The sequence below is a fragment of the Lithobates pipiens genome, unplaced genomic scaffold, assembly GCF_037356315.1.
Source record: "Lithobates pipiens isolate NorthernLeopardFrog02 unplaced genomic scaffold, aLitPip1_a1.2 Scaffold_13, whole genome shotgun sequence".
Taxonomy (NCBI): Eukaryota; Metazoa; Chordata; class Amphibia; order Anura; family Ranidae; genus Lithobates; species Lithobates pipiens.
The window spans coordinates 242,430,615-242,436,442 of NW_027507718.1; positions in this window are offsets into that span (position 1 = coordinate 242,430,615).

Genomic DNA, 5,828 nt, shown 5'->3' on the forward strand with positions numbered 1-5,828 from the left:
TTGCCCTCCGAAGGAGGTGGAGGGTGTCACAATGCCAACCGTGACAATCAGGGATCAATCTTGTTCGGAAAACCCACTTAGGTGCCCTTGAGGCGGAGAAGAAGAAAGCTCCTTCCCGAACAGGGCCTCCTCTTTGTTGGTTACTGTAGCTAAAATTATAACCTCAGCCTTGCCCCATTCAGTCAAATAGGATCCCGGGTCCATAGAAGGAACCAGTGAGCGTCTAAATCTAACACGCAAGTTCATTGACCAGAGAGTTTCTATGAAGAGAGGTAACAAGTATTTAAAAAAGAAAAAAAGTAGTAAAGAAGGGGGGGGGGGGGAAGAAGGAGTAGAAGAAGAGAAGAGCAGTTAGAAGAGGGTGAGGAAGGGGAGAGCAGATCAGGGATGCAAGGAGGTGAGGACAGGCAGAAGGCACATTGCATAGTCTGTTGTATACAACTTAAAATTGGTAACAGATGACAGTCCAGTAAATCAAATCCGATGTATGAGCATAGATTTGTGGTACCAGAAAACATTAAGCTTGGGGGCCTGGCACATCCCCTCTGTGTCTGTCTTGAAGGACCCAAAGATAATGGGGTGAAATTCTGGGAAATTAAGTACATTCACAGCTGTGGACCATCGTAGGGGGGAAGTGGGGGGAGGGGGGGGATGAGAGAGAGAGAAGAAGAAAACAGGCTAAGCGTTGGTGGGGCAATGGGCTAATCCTGGGGTTTTGGAGCCACATGAAGGGAAATGAGAGTTGACTCGGGGGTCTGTTAAGGGTCCGTGGAGTGGGCAAGCTGGACGGGTCATTACGCAGTCTGAGACCCTAGATAAAACAGTGTATGGTCCGCATATTTAGCCTCAGTGTGTAGCTTGAAGCTTGAGACAAAGGGAGTTAAACGGGTGGCAGGAAGCAGGGAGTGAATCACAGTACCTTAGAGTCAGATGGGAGCAGATGTCGGTGTTGGGATGACAAAATCAGTGAATCCGGGCCCTGCGGTGCGCCGGGGAAGCCGTGGGGCTTCCGTTCCTTGGTGCTCCGATATCTTGCGGGGGCGAACGAGGAGGGAGTGGATGAGGGCGGCGGCGTCCAATGCTGAAATTGCCCGCTTCTGCAATACCGTCCATAGAGAAAGCTCGGGTGAGTGTTGAAAGGCGAAAATCGCTGTACCAGTCTGGCAGTTCCACTGGCGGGATGTCCAGCGTGAAGAAAAAGTGATCCAGGTCTTCAGGCACTCTGAGAATTGCTGTTTTGCCGTGATGAGATGCTGTTAGGCCAAAGGGGAACTTCCACCTATAAACAATGGATCTAGCTCTCAGAGATTCCAGAAGTGGGCGGAGTTCCCTCCTCCTCTGTAAGGTGATACCAGAGAGGTCTTGGTATATTTTGACTGTAGCGCCCTGTACTGTGACCTGGTTGTGCGTTCTGGCCGCATGTAGGATTTGCTCTTTAAGTTGAAAATCCATGAGGCAACAGACAACATCCCTTGGGGGATCTGCTTCTCTCCCTCTGGGTCGCAGTGCTCTATGGATACGTTCAAAATTGATCTGTGTAGTAGGAGGGTGGTCAAGTATCTCATTAAACAGCAGGGCAACCGTTTGAGATAACTGGGAGGGTTCAATGGCCTCCGGGATGCCTCTCACTCTGAGATTGCGGCGCCTTCCACGATTGTCTAAATCCTCTAAGTGCCTGTTAATATCCCTGAGATGAACGGCATGGGGTTCCGTTATCTGTTGGACTTGGCATAGGGAAGTGTCCTGCCTTGCTTGTATTGCTTCTACCTCCTCAACTCGCAGAGTCATGGCATCTATGTCAGACCTCATGTCTGATATCACCGCCATTAGTGTGCTTTTGATGTCCGCAGCAACGCTGCGGAGGTCATCTATGTTCACCGCTGCTGCTTGGCTATGAGGCCGGTCAGTACCAGGGCTGGCAGCGTGTGATGCTTCTGGTCGGTTAGGGCTGACGCTCGGGGATCTACGATCCCGCGCTTCTGCCGGAGAGGCCTGCATCCTACCTGAGGGCCGCTCTCGGAATATCTCCGGTATTTGTCTGGCGGAGAGATCGTCTGAGCCCCATGGCGATCGGGACCGTGTAGCGGAGGTCGCTCTGGGTGTCCTCACCATGGCAGGGTAAAAAATAGGGTGAGATCGCTAAAGTAGCTGGCCTCAAGGACGGGAGCTCCAGATCTAAGCGTCCATCTCGGATCGGATCCAGGCCACGCCCCCCAAATTGCTCCTTTTTAAAGGGAAACGCTGGTGATTTTTGGACAACATTATTATGCTGATATTTAAACAATTTTTATAAAATGTAAATTTTTAGAAGTAAAATGCTAATGGTACAGTGAGCTTCCTCTGCTTTCTTTCCTGTCAGCATGTTAACTATTAATTTCAGATTTGGACACTTCTAGTGTGTCTGCCCCTCTCCCAGTCTGGGTGCTGAGGAGATTTATACAAAGTCAAATTTCTACATTTAAAAAATATATTTAAGTCCAATTAAAGTGTTTAACCACATTTAGTGAAAAGTAATATGAAGATAAACCAAGCAGGTGCTCTAAGGGTGGCCTGCTGGTATTTAAGTGATTGTCCAATTATACACACAAAAAAATCAACATCAAAACAAACTTTTATTTTACAGCAATTAAAAACTCTTAAACATATAATTGGATCCACATATGAAACCATACAGGAAAAGGAGAAATTGCTCCCCCGTGCAATGGTTTAGTTACGCATTTCGTGATAACATGCTGCTTCTTCAGCCAAATTGTAAGAGAACTGTTGTAACGTATCAGGCGTGCATACAAAACCCGGCTGATCGGCCTATTTAAAGAGAGCTCTGACCCTTGCTCAACACTGACTGGTCTACATCTGTTTCCCTATGACCTGCCTGTATCCTGTGTATTATCTGTTGCTGACCTGGCTTACCACTGGCCTACCTTTTGCATTTCCGATTATCCTGCTGATTACTGGTTCCTGATTCTGGCTTATCCCTGATGTTGCTTCTGTCTGATGCCGTGGTACCTCGCTGCTGACTCTGGCTGATCCTCTGACTTCACTTCTGTTTCCTATCTGGCTCCACGCCACCTCCGAGTACCTGAGCTGGCTTCCTCTCATCCAAACTCTGTTGGACACGGTGCACTCCTGTCTCCAGTCTGCTGGAAGTCTCAGCAAGCCACATATTCTGAACCTGCAAGCCTGGTGTTCCCCTTTAATCTCAGTTGATCTACCCAGCATCATCACAGTTGCTGACCGGATATTTTGCCGGAATCACCAAGCCCACAACTCCTGCCACAAGTTCTGCAATCAACACCTACAGGCACTCGTCTTCCTTCTGTCCCTTGGCAACCCCGTCTCACTCTCAGTGGGGCCAGGGCTGGCGATACAAAGGAGACTGACTTCGTCATTTCAGACTCCTACCAGGTACATGACACAAATATGCTTGTGACATATAAATTGTGTATCGAATTTACTATCTAAAAAATAAAACATACCAATATGCATAGGCATTACATTGTACAACTTTTGAAAAAAAAGTACCACTATATCCTTACAAGAAAGAAAAAAATTATGTATATAATTAAAATTAAATGAAAATATATATACTTACAAAAGCAATCAAAGAAACAAAATAATAAAGTTCAGTTCGTCTTGGGGTGTGGAGAGGCAAGGACAAATACCAAAAATGGAACGAGCCAGTCCATCTTGGCAACTATATGAACCGCATTACAATAATGATCTAGCATAAAAAGCTTCAAGTGTTTAAATATACCCACGCCACAGCCACATGTTTAAATATACCCAAGTAAGGTCCTCACTATTGCTGAGTAGTAGTACTACCTTAAATGTAGGGCAGATATACATTACTGTACCCAAAATCCTATGTATTGGTTAAATGCTTTGAGGTCCCCAAAAGTAGAGATGATGATTGTATATTTTACGAGTTTTTAATTGCTGTACAATAAAAGTTATGCATTTTTATATATAAGGTTATGTGTGTTATAATGATACACACTTGGAACCCTGTGTCATAAAAATGCTTATTTCATACATCTTAGACTTAATTCTTAGACCAGTGCGTTATGTCCCACCTCCAGGTGATTGGACACTAGCACAGTAAAGCTGAAAACCCAGTCCTGCATAATCCTTCCTCCTGGGCATTCCTTTAGATTTTGCTAGTTTTTTATGGCTCCTTCCTTGACTGCTACACAGAATCGGTGATCCTCTTTACACCAAACTGGCTCAGGAGATTGTGATATTCAGACATAAACTCAGATTTCCATCATACGCTTTGTGGTCTCTCCTTGATAGTCTGGACCTCCTGTCTCAGGGAATGGTCCACCATTCTGCTTTGTAGAAGACAAATCTCCATATGCTGCTGAAATCTAGAAAACGTATTTCTTGAAAATTCTTCCAGTACACCTGGAAAACTTATTTTGCATGGTGGGAGTTAGTCCTCTATGGGACACAATTTATCCTTCATTAAATCTGGTCAAAACCAGCATTTGGCCTTTAAAAACCATCAAGGAAAAAAATCTTGGCAATGGCAGTTTTTTCTGCAACCTCTCCTTCTCTCTTTTTTTTTTTTTTTTTTTTTTTAAGGCATTTTTTTAGGGTGTGTTGTACATGTTGCTCCTTCTTTTATTACTCCCTGATGATTTCTTGAAGTGGAATTTCAACTTCGTGCTCTCGGCCTTTCAGAAACCTTCTTACTTCTTGAGCCTATACAGGCTATTCTCTTAGCTGACCACTATGGCACGGTAGCTGATAGCCCTTCTCATGACTATCGCCTCTGCAAAGTGAGTCTCTGAGTTGGCAGCCTTATCTTGCAAGGAGCCTTTTATGGTGTTGCACAAGGCTAAGGTTTTCCTGAAGCTTACAGGTTCTTTTTTCCAAGGAGGTTTTCCCTTTTTCCTCCTACCCCAGGACATCAATAATTCCTTGTTATGTTCTACTCTGAAACATCAGTGGGAGATTTCTCTCTGATGTGTGGGTTATGGTATACACTGTGAGCATTTAACTCTTTGCTCCTTAGGCATTCAGTTTTCCTCTTTGCCCTTCCAGTGGGTTCCCATAAGTTGCAGTTTTACCAGGTAGACATTCTGACCTCATCAGATTTTGGCTCTAGCCAGAAGCTCCAACAGACTGTGTGTTTTTCGTTTTTGGTGTCTCCTGTTTTGTCTTGTTGGGGATTTCGGTCATGTTATATATTTGTTTGCTGTGTTGCCCACCCCTTGTAGTATTGCTTTTGGATGTCCCATTGGTGTAATAATTAAACTCTCCTGTGATGTAGGATGAAGACATAAGGACACAGGACCCTCCCCTCTTTGTCTATGACCACCGCTCTACTGCTTACTACAAAACCAAAGGTCTGCTAAGAGTGCATGGGATTATGCAGGACTGGATTTTTAGCTTCACTTTAGCTACTAAATCTTGTAGAATAGCAGGTTTGAAACCCAAGGCCATGAATTCAAGTTCTTAGGCTTGCTATAAACAGGAGATAAAGACTGGAAGATCTAATTGCCACCATTCATTCTATAAAGCAATTGTGGCATAAACACAATCATTTTGACCATGTGTGCATGCTTTTGCACTGAACATACATCCCTGATACTGGCTTAAATCAAAAAACACAGTGACTATCAAATAAAATTAATTTCAGCCAGTTATTTTTTTCTCTGAAGGATCAGTTAGACATAGGGTGTCTGCAAATGTCATATTTTGACAAGACTTCTTTTTTTTTTTGGAAGCTGCATTTTCTTTTATGTAAGCCGTTATTTCCTTAATACCACTTTGGGATTAAAACTTTTAAATAAATTTGTGAAAAAACGTAAAAAAACTAGAAC